Source organism: Schistocerca serialis, chromosome 2 (assembly GCF_023864345.2).
Source record: "Schistocerca serialis cubense isolate TAMUIC-IGC-003099 chromosome 2, iqSchSeri2.2, whole genome shotgun sequence".
Lineage (NCBI taxonomy): Eukaryota > Metazoa > Arthropoda > Insecta > Orthoptera > Acrididae > Schistocerca > Schistocerca serialis.
Window position 1 is genome coordinate 506,912,382 of NC_064639.1, and position 18,832 is coordinate 506,931,213.

At 43.9% G+C, this 18,832-nt stretch overlaps 1 protein-coding gene across 2 annotated transcripts in view; it reads right to left on the reverse strand.

The window, feature by feature from the left end:
- LOC126457470 (toll-like receptor 2) overlaps positions 1-14,290 on the reverse strand; it is a 175,722-nt gene extending 161,432 nt beyond the window's left edge. The window contains exon 1 of one of the 2 annotated variants that reach the window (XM_050093762.1): positions 14,186-14,290. The gene's annotated coding sequence lies outside the window, so the exon portion shown is untranslated. Of the gene's footprint in view, positions 1-1,276; positions 1,382-14,185 lie in introns of those variants that run through there. The other variant, XM_050093761.1, reaches the window with a different exon arrangement.
- Positions 14,291-18,832: the final 4,542 nt, after the last annotated feature.

An 18,832-nucleotide genomic window follows, 5' to 3' on the forward strand; every position in this document is an offset into this window, starting at 1 on the left:
GGCGAAATACCCTCAGACTTCAAGAAGAATATAATAATTCCAATCCCAAAGAAAGCAGGCGTTGACAGATGTGAACATTACCGAACTATCAGTTTAATAAGCCACGGCTGCAAAATGCTAACACGAATTCTTTACAGACGAATGGAAAAACTGGTAGAAACCGACCTCGGGGAAGATCAATTTGCATTCCGTAGAAATGGTGGAACACGTGAGGCAATACTGACCCTACGACTTATCCTAGAAAATAGATTAAGGAAAGGCAAACCTACGTTTCTAGCATTTGTAGACTTAGAGAAAGCTTTTGACAATGTTGACTGGAATACTGTCTTTCAAATTCTGAAGGTGGCAGGGGTAAAATACAGGGAGTGAAAGGCTATTTACAATTTGTACAGAAACCAGACGGCAGTCATAAGAGTCGAGGGGCATGAAAGGGAAGCAGAGGTTGGGAAGAGAGTGAGACTGGGTTGTAGCCTATTCCAGATGTTATTCAGTCTGCATATCGAGCAAGCAGTAAAGGAAACAAAAGAAAAATTCGGAGTTGGTATTAAAATCCATGTAGAAGACATAAAAACTTTGAGGTTCGCCGTTGACATTGTAATTCTATCAGAGACAGCAAAGGACCTGGAAGAGACAGCAAAGGACCTGGAAGAGCAGCTGAATAGATTTAAGTGTCAGGAAGTCGTTTCTGAAAGTGTTTGCATGGAGTGTAACCATGCATGGAAGTGAAACGTGGACGATAAATAGTTTAGACAAGAAGAGAACAGAAGCTTTCGAAATGTGGTGCTACAGAAGAATGCTGAAGATTAGATGGGTATATCACATAACTAATGAGGAGGTATTGAATAGAATTGGGGAGAAGAGGAGTTTGTGGCACAATTTGACAAGAAGAAGGGATCGCTTGGTAGGACATATTCTGAGGCATCAAGGGATCATCGATTTAGTACTGGAGGGCAGCGTGGAGGGTAAAAACCGCAGAGGGAGACCAAGAGATGAATACACTAAACAGATTCAGAAGGGTGTAGGTTGCAGTAGGTACTGGGAGACGAAGAAGCTTGCACAGGATAGAGCAGCATGGAGACCTGTATCAAACCAGTCTCTGGACTGAAGACACAACAACAACAACATGCATAACTCACGGAGGTCACATCCGCCGTCGCTCTATAACCACTGGCTGAATTCAGATTCACGAATGTACCCGCGAGCAAAATCTGTCTTATTCTAGGGGATTTACACCATGGGTTAAAATCAGTTCCGCAGCACTGAATGCGATGCTCACCGGATACGTCCTCGTGTTTGCACCGCTCTGCCGTGCTGCCGTTGCTGCAGGCAACCAATCTCTCGGGCTACTGCCGACGTCTACATCGGCCAAGCTCCGCGACCCGACTTGCATAATGGACGCGGTCCCGTCGCGGAAGGGCGCCACTCCTCCCCACCCAGCTGCTGCTCTTCGAGGAACTGCCTCCTGCTAGACGTAAGCGCGGACTCCCCCTCAGCCAACGTAGAGAGACTCAGGCCAGCTCGGCAGGCACGCCCGTGCCATCTCGCGCCGTGTGTCGCGAGGCCGGCGCCAAATAAGTTACCTGGTACTTTGATGTAGCGAAGGTGTGCACGGTTCACATAGTCTGCAGATCTGTGTTCACGATCATACATCTGAGTGAAATACAGGTTGCAGTCGGTGCACACTTCGGTGTTACATCACGTAAATGAAGACTCTGTCTAACTTTTGAGAGTCTGCTGCTATTGTAAGTCTCAAATCAACTGCGTAATGCGTTCTCTTCTCAAATTAACCGGAAGAAAACTTTGCAACAGATGTATTTCACTGAACTGCAATTCTTGGAAGTTATGCTTAAGGGACGTACCATGAAGCGATGTAATGCAATTAATATTCTTGTTATATTAAGAAAGCACTCATGTCTTCAGGCCACGAGTGGCCTACAGGGACCATCCGACCGCCGTGTCATCCTCAGGGTAGGATGCGTATAGGAGGGGCGTGGGGTCAGCACACCGCTCTCTTGGTCGTTATGATGGTATTCTTGACCGAAACCGCTACTATTCGGTCGCGTAGCTCCTCAATTGGCATAACGAGGCTGAGTGCACCCCTAAAAATGGCAACAGCGCATGGCGGTCTGGATGGTCACCCATCCAAGTGCCGACCACGCCCGGCTATGTACTGCACTATCGATAGAAAACGAAGATGCGAGCATATGGAGTACTTTCCCAGATATGATATAGAATCAAAGACTTTTGGAATTTCAGAAACCCCTACATTACACTGGACTTCGAATGCTCATCAGATACGAGAGTCATGATAGGTGAATCCCAAGAAAGTCTAACGGCAGCGTTAATGATATGAAGATCCATAAACGATTTATCACATAAGACCAACAGCGCCAGTAGATTTTTCGATGGCGACGGTGCTCTCGACAGGGGAGTATGGTCATTGGATGGCTGTATGGAAATGTAGAACACTTCAGACACAACTTTGACTTATAACCGGACAACATGGTCTGCCAATGAAAATCGATTTATTTTCAGAACACAAATTTATTAAGACATACGTCTAGTTTAACTAAATAATAAACCTTGATCCGGCCGCTGTGGCCGAGCGGTTCTAGGCGCTTCAGTCCGGAACCGCGCTGCTGCTACGGTCGCAGGTTCGGATCTTGCCTCGGGCATGGATGTGTGTGATGTCCTTAGGTTAGTTAGGTTTAAGTAGTTCTAAGTCTAGGGGACTGATGACCTCAGACGCTAAGTCCCATAGTGTTTCGAGCAATTTGAACCATAAGACTTGTATTAAATAGTATTAGCCTTGCATCATCTTATTAAAACTAGCCTTAGTACGTTTTGTAACAAAATGGTCTGTGAATTACGCTGATAATAAGCCAGTACATTGTGACCACTGCCCACCGCCTTGTGTCTTTGCGGGCACGTGACAAAGTAAGGAAAGTCTGCAAGAGGAGAAGAGACGGATGGGGAGCAATTCCAGCGACGGTATGGACTACAAATAGCGAAATACACTGATTCAAGCGACTGTGACAAAGGGCAGATTGTTACGGCCCGGCGCTGGTAACGAGCGCTATTCGCGAGCTGCAGTCGTGAGCAGCTATGGTAAGTGTTTGAAGGATGGTGTTGGACGTCCACGCCTCATCACAAACCACGATGGTCGGAGACTTACCCACTCTATAAAGCAGGATCGGAGGCGATATGTGGCAGATCTCACGGCAGAGTACAATGCTGGTGATGCAAAAGTGTTTCGGAGCACATTGTTCAGCGGACATTATTGAACGAGGGGCTTCACACCTGACGATCAACAACCATTGCGTTACCATATTGACTCAGCTATATCGTCAGTTACGATTTGCAAAGGGCTCTGAATTATGGAGACTGGGTCGTGTATCAATGTAAATATATCGCCGGATCGGGTGAATCATGTTTCTCGCTACACGTGCTACACCATGTCGATAGTTGTGTCCATGTATGCCCTCATCCAGGCGAAGGGCTGCCAAAACATGGAACACACGATGGGCACATGCCGGTTGGTGGCAGTGTTAAGCTGCACGGAACATTCACCTAGACATCCACAGGACATATAGTTGTAATACAAGGCGTTATAGCTGTGGAATACGTGAATATTAATATGGACCACATCTGCCCTTTCGTGCTTGATGTCATCCCCGACAGCAATGGCATCTTCTATCAGGACAACTGACAATGTCGCATGACAAGAATCGTGCTACACTGCTTTGAGGTGTACGATAGTGAACTCACATTGATTTCTCGACCACCAAATTCAGCTGATCTGAAACCGACGGAATGTGTCTAGAACGCTATCGGACGGCAGCTCACAGCCCGTAATTTACAGTCGTGTTATCGCGTGGTCATCTGATGCCACATACCTCCGACAACCAATGTAGGACTTGCCGAATCCATGCGACGCAGAATCATTGTTGTGTTGCGATCCAAACGTTGACTAACAAGCAATCAGTTGGCGGGGGGAGTCAACGAGCACTCGACAGGACCGCCATGCATGTCGTCGTCGAAGTGAGTGGCCTACCTATTTGGCTGCCTACCGATTCAACGCAAAGAGGATGCGCTAATTAAATTCGCGATGGGCACCGAGTGTGAGCGTAATTCGACTCCCTTTAGAGTTGTAACATTCTGTGCGCCACTCACACAGAAATAGCTATTCAAGAAAATAAATTAAATTTTGCTAAATTTTGCTTTCGACGATTTCCTCTTTTCATTGTAACTTCATGATGGATAGTTGTTCGTTATAAAAATCACTTAACTCGTGACAGTCCGTAATTTTCAATGCTTTGACAACAGATCCACAGCATTGCAATAATAATAACTGCGTAATAATCTCCCTGATAAAGGCAGTCAGTTAGCCAAGTGTGTAGGACGGCTGTAAATGGTAAAGTAGAAGTCATGGGGGCAGTGGGAGGCGGAAGGGAATGGTCGTTTGCTGCTGTTGTAGAATCATCGTGTTCTTGGAGAACTAAAATTTCTTCGATAAAAGCCTACATGGACTCCGCAGAGATCTTGTGTAACTCAGATCACTTCGTGAGATTCATAGCGACGCAGACACTGGGGCCCAAGTGGTCGCCGTGTTCTTTGACTTCCTGAAGACATTCGACACAGAATACGAGCTTACCGAGTATCGGCCCAGATTTACGACTGGATACGGGATTTCCGCGCAGACACAACACGCTATTCTTCACAGAATAAAATCGACAAACGTGCAGGTAATTTCGGTAGTACTCCGAGGGAGTGTTGTAGGGACGTTGCTAATCATAATTTATATTAAGGATCTGGTGGAGATTGTTGGATGCTCCGGTGGGCATTTGCGGACGATGCTGTTGTCTATAGCAGCGGTTTCTAACTGTACGCCACGGCTCCCAGGGGCATTAATAATGTTTGTGTTATTTAAAAAGCTCTACGAGTTTTCACATAAAAAACGGACGCATTCCTTTTCAGCACGCTCTTGTATGATGTTGTTCTAAACACATTAATAGACGAAAATGCAGTGACTATGACGACAGTTACCTCAACTTCGGTTTTACATGTACTGCTGTTGGGAATTGATTTTTTCCAGTTGTTCACAGATTATTTAAATGAACTCAGTGATTGCTTTCTGAGGTGCTTTCGAGAAGACGCTGATCAACACAACTGTATCAAAGTTCCTTCCAACAACATTCACCACTGAATACATAAGCAGTTTATTGGTATTTCTTCAGACAATAAAGTGAAATCTAAGTTCGTTTCCTGACCACTGCTTGAGTTTTGGAACGCGGCGACACGGGAGTATCCGCAAGCAGGTAATTCTGCAACATCCTACTTACGTGAGAAAGGCTTTTCAGCATCGGCAGTCATCAACACGAAAAATAAATCGTAGTGAATATTGAAAAAAATGTGAGTCACAGTTTTCAAACTTGTGCCAAAATTTGAAGAACTGATGATGAAGAAGGTAGTTGTTCACGCTTCCCATAGATTCTGAGACACATATGTCAAATTACTCTCACATCTCTTTGCCTTTCTAAACTGTTCTTGGCTTTCGCCATTTCTTCCTGAATATAACCAACTAATGGTAAGGAAGTGTGCCAGTCTTTTCTTTAGATTTGCATGTTTGACAAATGGTAACACTCCTCACTTCTTCCTAATCCAGCTAATTGGAAGATCCGTTCTGTTAAGAAAGGGTTTGCCGTGATGTGTTAGATTAGATTAGATTAGATTAGTACTTGGTCCACAGATCATGAATACGACACTTCGTAATGATGTGGAACGTGTCAGGTTAATAAAAGGTGTCTATACAAGATATTACATTACACAAAATATTACATGACACCTAATGTTTTTAATTTTTTTTTGGGGGGGGGGGGAATTACCCAACAAGTTCATTATTCTGGACTGGTGTGACATGCCATCGTCCAATTCCCACTAGACAATTGGATTCTCCACTATCCCGATTTTGTTTCCTCGATCTTTGCGCATTCAGGAACACTACGCCTTACCCCAGTCTCCGACGTTGTCAAATTCCCTTTCTCCACAAGAGCAATGACGCGGTCACGAACAGCCTATTGACTATTAGGCACGCCTGATGAATGAAATAGCCGGACTGAAAACGAGATAGTTCAAGTATCCGACCTCGAATCGTCACTGTCACTGCCACGGCCACTGGCACTGGCTATTACAGAACGAACGGTGCGACGACAGACATATCACGGCGAGTGGGACTGTCAGTAAACCCAACAGAATAGTGACAGCAAGTTGGCATGTAGCGCCTGAGCGTTTGCTGTCAATGCTTGAGTTGTTCCAGGCTTGTGATGCCCAGGGAGGCGGTTACATCGTAAAGTCGCCACTCTTCGTGTCCAGTTTAATTAAGAGAAAAGATGGAACACAGTTGATCAAAATGTACTTATAACTCGGATAGTGCATTCTATGATTCCACAGATAACTGTAAAACTGCATGTTACCATGATCGGTAGCATCAGAACTCGCAAACGAAAACAGGTGTTTCATGCGCATCATGATCAAGATTATTTAGGGACAGGTGAAGGGCCAGAAAAGTAACTGAAATGCTGCAGATTGAATTAAAATCGGTGTATTGCTGCCAGGCAATACAAGAAAAATGAAATGACATTCACTATACAGGAATAGTCGATAATCCACAACTCCTGACTAAAAATGGCTCCAGCACCCTAACCACGGAAAATTAGTGCAAGAATTAGGGAAGTAATTAACAGGGTCAGTTGATCCAACGTTCCGAAAAAAAAACGTACGCAGTATTTAGAAGGAACCAATCTAGAAAAAACAACGTTATCGTACAATACCGGTGCCGACAATTCAGTTATACGCCTTCGGCTGTCGGGACACGCCTCCAGAACCCATCCAATCTTGTCCACATCTTCTAATGCTCACACACACATTATGCGATTCCCACAAGAGAGGGACATTTGATGTGATCGTCGTGTTAACCCGACGAGGAATCTAATACTTATTATGTAATTATACATTGTCGTATGTTGACAATTCACGTTAACCGATGTTTCTTCAGACATGCAAAACAAACACTGTATGATGACCCATAGCTGCTCGTCAAAAACGTATGGTTAAGGCGACTGCTCATGTTAAGTTGGAAATCCGGGGTCGAGTGCCGGTCAGGTAGAAATTTTCGTGACGCCCATAAACAGTGCGGCTGAAGTCAATTTAGATTCTCAATTTATGAATCAAATTTCGTAATATTTAAGCAGCAGCAGTGGATGGTCACGCATATGCATGCACGTCTGAAGGACGTGAATTATCAAAAGAGAGATTGTACAAGTACATTCATATCGATTGTTCGTCTCTGTCACGAATTATATAGTGTGTGTGTGTGTGTGTGAAGACAAGTGTGTCATATGCAAGTTTGGGTCGGCCTTGGAGGCATGCTCGAATAGCCGAAGTGGTTAAGACGATCACTCACATTAAGAAGGAAATCCAAGTTCGAGTCCCAATCCGGCACAAATTCTCGTATGTCACAGGTAAATAGTTCAGGTGAAATCGATTTAGTTCCGCAATTTGCGAATCATGTTTCGTAATCATCAGTGCACTGTAGGGTCGTCGACGGACCGCCCACAGGTCCAGAAATGAAGTCGTGTTTGCGCCGCAACCGCCACCCTGGCGCGCACTATCGAGAAATGTGATCGGACTTTACTCGCATCTTTACCGAACACGTCTGGCTTCGGTGTAATGATATCGAGAAAATGTTTCGACTTATATGGATGCTGCCTTGGATGCCAGTATTTCGATAAACTGTAACCAATCGATAGCGACCAGAAACTGCTTCAGAGTGGGGCACCGGAGTGTGCGACCCCCGCTTTTATCACCTCTGGTACGACACGCTAGTGTTGCTACACTCGTAAAAAATAGTCATGTACTGCCACCCTGACTAGGGAGACAGCGCTTTCCTCCTGTGGTGGGTCAGACGAACAGCGTGGGTGACCCCTGAAGCTTTCACGTTGGTCATTCTGAAGAGTCTCCAGACGAGACCCACGCCAAAAACAGTGTCACTATCCGCCGGACCATTACTGAGAATCGAGTTTGAATGCAGCGGCTAACATCTGTCTTTTCAACATCATCTTGGGATTATATTACTAATTTGGCATTCAGAAAGCTGAAACTTATGCGGACCTTCTCCTACGATAGTCCCCTGTCTTGGTCGCTACAGCATTGCAAAGAAAATCATTTATCAGGGTCAAAACTGTCAATCGAATGTATTAGATCATTAATTATTCATTCTACCCCGCGTGATTAACGGCATTTGATTCCTGCTCTCTCTCTCTCTTATATTCAGAATATATATTGGGAATTTAAATTAGTCAAATATTTCGTATCTCTTTCTTTGTCATGATGGATAAATGGTTCTTGGGACCTCCCAAAAGGGTGCTTGTGTGTGCTAGAAAAGAAAATATGGAAATCGCATGGGGAGAGATCAGAACTGATGGAGGACGTGTAAGGGCTTCCCAGACAAACTTCTGCAGCGTACTCGAAAGAACCCTAGATACTTGAGGGCTCTTACACATTCTCTGTAAGTCCCGTTCTCTTGCAATGCGATTTCCATATTTTTGGAACCATGAAGGGAGACAGTCGTGGCCGTCGATTTGCTTCGAACGAAGACGTTCACTCTCCGTACAATCATGGTTCCGTATGCAGCCTCCAATATTTTTCCATGAAGGTATTAAATGTCTTGTCTCACAGTGGGATAAATGTATTAATAGTTATTGCGATTACTTTTGACGCAATAAAACTGTTCACATACTTTTCTCCATCTATCTCGTTTTCACTTGGCTGGCGCTTATATTGTACTTTCAACTGAATAACTGGAGCAGCGATTAGATCTGCTGCTTGCCGAACACGAAGTCTTGGGGTCAAATCCTCGCCTGAAACTTTTTAATTTGTCATGTGGACAGTTAAAAATATTTAAAATTTAGGAATAAGTTTACATAGTGCAGTAATTACAGAATAAGATATCATACATAATAACAATACAGTTTAGAGCTGTAGTTAATCGTAATACCGCCTGAACGATAATACGAGACTCTATTCTTTTCGAAAACTGGGGCTTGCTGATCTGAAGCCGTTTCGAAGAACTACTTTTGAATCGTTCCCAATCCGAGTATTAAAGCGCATCGACATTGATGAGTCATTCATTGCTGCCTCCCATTGCTGGAATCATTAATGCAATCATCATAAAAACCTCAATGTACGCTTCTTCTGTATTATAGACTGAATAACCATCCGTCAGAATAACCCCAAATGTGTGGGCTTGCAACGTACAGGGGTATAATGTATATTAAACATCCTTACTTATTTAGTACTATCCGACTTTGGCTCTGTTTAACTGCGCGAATAATACCCCCCATTACCGTTTCCATCAATTTTGAAACATAATTTCTGTCAATAAAACTTTTATTCTCAATGAGTGGTTTACAACCTACGGAATGATAATAAATTTAATTATGGTATGTAATCAATAATGAACCATGGACCTTGCTGTTGGTGGGGAGGCTTGCGTGCCTCAGGGATACTGATAGCCGTACCGTAGGTGCAACCACAACGGAGGGGTATCTGTTGAGAGGCCAGACAAACATGTGGTTCCTGAAGGGGGCAGCAGTCTTCTCAGTAGTTGCAAGGGCAACAGTCTGGATGATTAACTGATCTGGCCTTGTAACACAACCAAAACGGTCTTGCTGGTACTGCGAGCGGCTGAAAGCAAGGGGAAACTACAGCCGTAATTTTTGCCGAGGGCATGCAGCTTTACTGTATGATTAAATGATGATGGCGTCCTCTTGGGTAAAATATTCCGGAGGTAAAATAGTCCCCCATTCGGATCTCCGGGCGGGAACTACTCAGGGGGACGTTGTTATTAGGAGAAAGAAAACTGGCGTTCTACTGATCGGAGCGTCGAATATCAGATTCCTTAATCGGGCAGGTAGGTTAGAAAATATAAAAAGGGAAATGGATAGGTTAAAGTTAGATATAGTGGGAATTAGTGAAGTTCGGTGGCAGGAGGAACAACACTTTTGGTCAGGTGAATACCGGGTTATAAATACAAAATGAAGTAGGGGTAATGCAGGAGTAGGTTTAATAATAAATAGCAAAATACAAATACTGGTAAACTACTACAAACAGCATAGTGAAAGCATTATTGTGGCCAAGATAGAAACGAAGCCCACGCCTACTACAGTAGTACAAGTTTATATGCCAACTAGCTCTGCAGATAACGAAGAAATTGAAGAAATGAATGATGAAATAAAAGAAATTATTCAGATAGTGAAGGAAGACGAAAATTTAATAGTCATGGGTGACTGGAATTCGGTAGTAGGAAAAGGAAGAGAAGGAAACGTAGAAGGTGAATATGGAATGGGGGTAAGGAATGAAAGAGGAAGCCGCCTGGTAGAATTTTGCACAGAGCATAACTTAATCATAGCGAACACTTTGTTCAAGAATCATAAAAAGAGGTTGTCTACAGGGAAGAAGCCTGGAGATACTGGAAGGTCTCAGATAGATTATATAATGGCAATACAGAGATCCAGGAACCAGGTTTTAAATTGTAATACATTTCCAGGAGCAGATGTGGACTCTGACCACAATCTATTGGTTATGAACTGCAGATTAAAACTGAAGAAACGGCAAAAAGGTGAGAATTTAAGGAGATGGGACCTGGATAAACTGACTAAACCAAAGGTTGTAGAGAGTTGGGAGAAAGAAATACAGTAGAAGAAGAATGGGTAGCTTTGAGGGACGAAGTAGTTAAGGCAGCAGAGGATCAACTAGGTAAAAAGACGAGGGCTAGTAGAAATCCTTGGGTAACCGAAGAAATATTGAATTCAATTGATGAAAGGAGAAAATATAAAAATGCAGTAAATAAAGTAGGCAAAAAGGAATACAAACGTCTCAAAAATGAGATCGACAGGAAGTGCAAAATGTCTAAGCTGGGATGGCTAAAGCACAAATGTAAGGATGTAGAGGTGCATATCACTAGGGGTAAGATAGATACTGCCTACAGGAAAATTAAAGAGACCTTTGGAGAAAAGAGAACCACTTGCATGAATATCAAGAGCTCAGATGGAAAGCCAGTTCTAAGCAAATAAGGAAAAGCAGAAAGGTGGAAGGAGTATATAGAGGGTCTATGCAAGGGCGATGTTCTTGAGAACAATATTATGGAAATGGAAGAGGATGTAGATGAAGATGAAATGGGAGATATGAAACTGCGTGAAGAGTTTGACAGAGTACTGAAATACCTAAGTCGAAACAAGGCCCCGGGAGTAGACAACATTCCATTAGAACTACTGACAGCCTTGGGAGAGCCAGTCCTGACAAAACTCTACCATCTGGTGAGCAAGATGTATGAGACAGGCGAAATACCCTCAGACTTCAAGAAGAATATAATAATTCCAATCCCAAAGAAAGCAGGTGTTGACAGATGTGAACATTACCGAACTATCAGTTTAATAAGTCACAGCTGCAAAATACTAACGCGAATTCGTTACAGACGAATGGAAAACTAGTAGAAGCAGACCTCGGGGAAGATCAGTTTGGATTCCGTAGAAATGGTGGAACACGTGAGGCAATACTGACCCTACGACTTATCTTCGAAGCTAGATTATGGAAGGGCAAACCTACGTTTCTAGCATTTGTAGACTTAGAGAAAGCTTTTGACAATGTTGACTGGAATACTCTCTTTCAAATTCTGAAGGTGGCAGGGGTAAAATACAGGGAGCGAAAGGCTATTTACAATTTGTACAGAAACCAGATGGCAGTTATAAGAGTCGAGGGACATGAAAGGGAAGCAGTGGTTGGGAAGGGAGTGAGACAGTGTTGTAGCCTCTCCCCGATGCTATTTGTTGAAATTGTGTGAACAATATATTTCGTGTGTGACGGCGCAAAGTGCACTGTGTAAAATAGACCTCTTTGACATTGTCTAACACTCTTTGTGTGCGCTAATTATTCTGTTGTGTTCGCTGTAATTTTGTTTGTTCTTGAAAGTGCAAATATAGATATTAGTAACGTGTCCTTTTTTCTCCTTAATACTTATTCAGCTGCGCAAATTCCAATAGGTTATGGACCCAGCGTGCATTTGGAATAAGTATATCAATAAAATAGTAGGGAGAAAGTATTGGAAAAGTTCCAATTTACGTGAAGTGCGAGTTATCCTTACAAGACGATCGCAATTTTTTTCCGCATTATTTTTCGGTGTTCTTTACGGCAATAAAAAGCAAGTTACCGTTAAGAATGAGTGCGACACAAATTCCACAGATTGAAAGACTTATAGGTCGCGAAAACCATGCAACCTGGAAGTTCGCAGTAGAAGCGTATTTACGTTTAGACGACCTATGGGACGTGGTAGATGGGACAATGAAATCCACAGATCAGAATTATTCAAGTAAGGATAGGAAAGCAAAATCAAAATTGATATTACTGATTGATTCGGTGAATTATGTTCACGTTGAAAAAGCTGCTACAGCGAAAGAAGTCTGGGACAATTTACGAAGTGCATTCGCGGATGGTGGTCTTACGAGAAAAGTAGGATTATTACGCGAGTTAATTACCACTCGTCTGGACAAATGTAAGAGTGTAGACGAATACGTTAACAAAATAATAACCACGTCGAACCGACTGAGAAACATCGGATTCGAGATCGCTGACGAATGGATAGGAACATTGCTGTTGGCAGGACTGCCCGAAAGGTATGCACCTATGATTATGGGACTTGAAAGCTCGGGTATACCAATCACAGGCGACAGTGTTAAGGTGAAAATCCTGCAGGACGTAAAGAGTGCTCCAAGCTGTTGTATATTGGAGAAGGAAGGTGCGTCTGCTCTCTACTCAAAAAATAAAAAGGGAGAACCGGTGAGGTGCTATAAATGTCAGAAGATGGGACATATTGCGTCTCAGTGCAAAGATAAAGTAAGCCCAAGATCAGACACTCAGCAAAAGAGGTATGTCACTGATAGCCCAGAGAGAAGGATCAATAACAAGGGTAAGGCACTCTCATGTTTTCATTCTTTTGGTGGGATGAGTAATCGTGACATGGAATGGATTTTAGACTCAGGTGCATCTGTGCATATTGTTAAAGATAAATCAATACTGACCCTACGACTTATCCTAGAAAATAGATTAAGGAAAGGCAAACCTACGTTTCTAGCATTTGTAGACTTAGAGAAAGCTTTTGACAATGTTGACTGGAATACTGTCTTTCAAATTCTGAAGGTGGCAGGGGTAAAATACAGGGAGTGAAAGGCTATTTACAATTTGTACAGAAACCAGACGGCAGTCATAAGAGTCGAGGGGCATGAAAGGGAAGCAGAGGTTGGGAAGAGAGTGAGACTGGGTTGTAGCCTATTCCAGATGTTATTCAGTCTGCATATCGAGCAAGCAGTAAAGGAAACAAAAGAAAAATTCGGAGTTGGTATTAAAATCCATGTAGAAGACATAAAAACTTTGAGGTTCGCCGTTGACATTGTAATTCTATCAGAGACAGCAAAGGACCTGGAAGAGACAGCAAAGGACCTGGAAGAGCAGCTGAATAGATTTAAGTGTCAGGAAGTCGTTTCTGAAAGTGTTTGCATGGAGTGTAACCATGCATGGAAGTGAAACGTGGACGATAAATAGTTTAGACAAGAAGAGAACAGAAGCTTTCGAAATGTGGTGCTACAGAAGAATGCTGAAGATTAGATGGGTATATCACATAACTAATGAGGAGGTATTGAATAGAATTGGGGAGAAGAGGAGTTTGTGGCACAATTTGACAAGAAGAAGGGATCGCTTGGTAGGACATATTCTGAGGCATCAAGGGATCATCGATTTAGTACTGGAGGGCAGCGTGGAGGGTAAAAACCGCAGAGGGAGACCAAGAGATGAATACACTAAACAGATTCAGAAGGGTGTAGGTTGCAGTAGGTACTGGGAGACGAAGAAGCTTGCACAGGATAGAGCAGCATGGAGACCTGTATCAAACCAGTCTCTGGACTGAAGACACAACAACAACAACATGCATAACTCACGGAGGTCACATCCGCCGTCGCTCTATAACCACTGGCTGAATTCAGATTCACGAATGTACCCGCGAGCAAAATCTGTCTTATTCTAGGGGATTTACACCATGGGTTAAAATCAGTTCCGCAGCACTGAATGCGATGCTCACCGGATACGTCCTCGTGTTTGCACCGCTCTGCCGTGCTGCCGTTGCTGCAGGCAACCAATCTCTCGGGCTACTGCCGACGTCTACATCGGCCAAGCTCCGCGACCCGACTTGCATAATGGACGCGGTCCCGTCGCGGAAGGGCGCCACTCCTCCCCACCCAGCTGCTGCTCTTCGAGGAACTGCCTCCTGCTAGACGTAAGCGCGGACTCCCCCTCAGCCAACGTAGAGAGACTCAGGCCAGCTCGGCAGGCACGCCCGTGCCATCTCGCGCCGTGTGTCGCGAGGCCGGCGCCAAATAAGTTACCTGGTACTTTGATGTAGCGAAGGTGTGCACGGTTCACATAGTCTGCAGATCTGTGTTCACGATCATACATCTGAGTGAAATACAGGTTGCAGTCGGTGCACACTTCGGTGTTACATCACGTAAATGAAGACTCTGTCTAACTTTTGAGAGTCTGCTGCTATTGTAAGTCTCAAATCAACTGCGTAATGCGTTCTCTTCTCAAATTAACCGGAAGAAAACTTTGCAACAGATGTATTTCACTGAACTGCAATTCTTGGAAGTTATGCTTAAGGGACGTACCATGAAGCGATGTAATGCAATTAATATTCTTGTTATATTAAGAAAGCACTCATGTCTTCAGGCCACGAGTGGCCTACAGGGACCATCCGACCGCCGTGTCATCCTCAGGGTAGGATGCGTATAGGAGGGGCGTGGGGTCAGCACACCGCTCTCTTGGTCGTTATGATGGTATTCTTGACCGAAACCGCTACTATTCGGTCGCGTAGCTCCTCAATTGGCATAACGAGGCTGAGTGCACCCCTAAAAATGGCAACAGCGCATGGCGGTCTGGATGGTCACCCATCCAAGTGCCGACCACGCCCGGCTATGTACTGCACTATCGATAGAAAACGAAGATGCGAGCATATGGAGTACTTTCCCAGATATGATATAGAATCAAAGACTTTTGGAATTTCAGAAACCCCTACATTACACTGGACTTCGAATGCTCATCAGATACGAGAGTCATGATAGGTGAATCCCAAGAAAGTCTAACGGCAGCGTTAATGATATGAAGATCCATAAACGATTTATCACATAAGACCAACAGCGCCAGTAGATTTTTCGATGGCGACGGTGCTCTCGACAGGGGAGTATGGTCATTGGATGGCTGTATGGAAATGTAGAACACTTCAGACACAACTTTGACTTATAACCGGACAACATGGTCTGCCAATGAAAATCGATTTATTTTCAGAACACAAATTTATTAAGACATACGTCTAGTTTAACTAAATAATAAACCTTGATCCGGCCGCTGTGGCCGAGCGGTTCTAGGCGCTTCAGTCCGGAACCGCGCTGCTGCTACGGTCGCAGGTTCGGATCTTGCCTCGGGCATGGATGTGTGTGATGTCCTTAGGTTAGTTAGGTTTAAGTAGTTCTAAGTCTAGGGGACTGATGACCTCAGACGCTAAGTCCCATAGTGTTTCGAGCAATTTGAACCATAAGACTTGTATTAAATAGTATTAGCCTTGCATCATCTTATTAAAACTAGCCTTAGTACGTTTTGTAACAAAATGGTCTGTGAATTACGCTGATAATAAGCCAGTACATTGTGACCACTGCCCACCGCCTTGTGTCGTTGCGGGCACGTGACAAAGTAAGGAAAGTCTGCAAGAGGAGAAGAGACGGATGGGGAGCAATTCCAGCGACGGTATGGACTACAAATAGCGAAATACACTGATTCAAGCGACTGTGACAAAGGGCAGATTGTTACGGCCCGGCGCTGGTAACGAGCGCTATTCGCGAGCTGCAGTCGTGAGCAGCTATGGTAAGTGTTTGAAGGATGGTGTTGGACGTCCACGCCTCATCACAAACCACGATGGTCGCAGACTTACCCACTCTATAAAGCAGGATCGGAGGCGATATGTGGCAGATCTCACGGCAGAGTACAATGCTGGTGATGCAAAAGTGTTTCGGAGCACATTGTTCAGCGGACATTATTGAACGAGGGGCTTCACACCTGACGATCAACAACCATTGCGTTACCATATTGACTCAGCTATATCGTCAGTTACGATTTGCAAAGGGCTCTGAATTATGGAGACTGGGTCGTGTATCAATGTAAATATATCGCCGGATCGGGTGAATCATGTTTCTCGCTACACGTGCTACACCATGTCGATAGTTGTGTCCATGTATGCCCTCATCCAGGCGAAGGGCTGCCAAAACATGGAACACACGATGGGCACATGCCGGTTGGTGGCAGTGTTAAGCTGCACGGAACATTCACCTAGACATCCACAGGACATATAGTTGTAATACAAGGCGTTATAGCTGTGGAATACGTGAATATTAATATGGACCACATCTGCCCTTTCGTGCTTGATGTCATCCCCGACAGCAATGGCATCTTCTATCAGGACAACTGACAATGTCGCATGACAAGAATCGTGCTACACTGCTTTGAGGTGTACGATAGTGAACTCACATTGATTTCTCGACCACCAAATTCAGCTGATCTGAAACCGACGGAATGTGTCTAGAACGCTATCGGACGGCAGCTCACAGCCCGTAATTTACAGTCGTGTTATCGCGTGGTCATCTGATGCCACATACCTCCGACAACCAATGTAGGACTTGCCGAATCCATGCGACGCAGAATCATTGTTGTGTTGCGATCCAAACGTTGACTAACAAGCAATCAGTTGGCGGGGGGAGTCAACGAGCACTCGACAGGACCGCCATGCATGTCGTCGTCGAAGTGAGTGGCCTACCTATTTGGCTGCCTACCGATTCAACGCAAAGAGGATGCGCTAATTAAATTCGCGATGGGCACCGAGTGTGAGCGTAATTCGACTCCCTTTAGAGTTGTAACATTCTGTGCGCCACTCACACAGAAATAGCTATTCAAGAAAATAAATTAAATTTTGCTAAATTTTGCTTTCGACGATTTCCTCTTTTCATTGTAACTTCATGATGGATAGTTGTTCGTTATAAAAATCACTTAACTCGTGACAGTCCGTAATTTTCAATGCTTTGACAACAGATCCACAGCATTGCAATAATAATAACTGCGTAATAATCTCCCTGATAAAGGCAGTCAGTTAGCCAAGTGTGTAGGACGGCTGTAAATGGTAAAGTAGAAGTCATGGGGGCAGTGGGAGGCGGAAGGGAATGGTCGTTTGCTGCTGTTGTAGAATCATCGTGTTCTTGGAGAACTAAAATTTCTTCGATAAAAGCCTACATGGACTCCGCAGAGATCTTGTGTAACTCAGATCACTTCGTGAGATTCATAGCGACGCAGACACTGGGGCCCAAGTGGTCGCCGTGTTCTTTGACTTCCTGAAGACATTCGACACAGAATACGAGCTTACCGAGTATCGGCCCAGATTTACGACTGGATACGGGATTTCCGCGCAGACACAACACGCTATTCTTCACAGAATAAAATCGACAAACGTGCAGGTAATTTCGGTAGTACTCCGAGGGAGTGTTGTAGGGACGTTGCTAATCATAATTTATATTAAGGATCTGGTGGAGATTGTTGGATGCTCCGGTGGGCATTTGCGGACGATGCTGTTGTCTATAGCAGCGGTTTCTAACTGTACGCCACGGCTCCCAGGGGCATTAATAATGTTTGTGTTATTTAAAAAGCTCTACGAGTTTTCACATAAAAAACGGACGCATTCCTTTTCAGCACGCTCTTGTATGATGTTGTTCTAAACACATTAATAGACGAAAATGCAGTGACTATGACGACAGTTACCTCAACTTCGGTTTTACATGTACTGCTGTTGGGAATTGATTTTTCCAGTTGTTCACAGATTATTTAAATGAACTCAGTGATTGCTTTCTGAGGTGCTTTCGAGAAGACGCTGATCAACACAACTGTATCAAAGTTCCTTCCAACAACATTCACCACTGAATACATAAGCAGTTTATTGGTATTTCTTCAGACAATAAAGTGAAATCTAAGTTCGTTTCCTGACCACTGCTTGAGTTTTGGAACGCGGCGACACGGGAGTATCCGCAAGCAGGTAATTCTGCAACATCCTACTTACGTGAGAAAGGCTTTTCAGCATCGGCAGTCATCAACACGAAAAATAAATCGTAGTGAATATTGAAAAAAATGTGAGTCACAGTTTTCAAACTTGTGCCAAAATTTGAAGAACTGATGATGAAGAAGGTAGTTGTTCACGCTTCCCATAGATTCTGAGACACATATGTCAAATTACTCTCACATCTCTTTGCCTTTCTAAACTGTTCTTGGCTTTCGCCATTTCTTCCTGAATATAACCAACTAATGGTAAGGAAGTGTGCCAGTCTTTTCTTTAGATTTGCATGTTTGACAAATGGTAACACTCCTCACTTCTTCCTAATCCAGCTAATTGGAAGATCCGTTCTGTTAAGAAAGGGTTTGCCGTGATGTGTTAGATTAGATTAGATTAGATTAGTACTTGGTCCACAGATCATGAATACGACACTTCGTAATGATGTGGAACGTGTCAGGTTAATAAAAGGTGTCTATACAAGATATTACATTACACAAAATATTACATGACACCTAATGTTTTTAATTTTTTTTTGGGGGGGGGGGGGGGGGGAATTACCCAACAAGTTCATTATTCTGGACTGGTGTGACA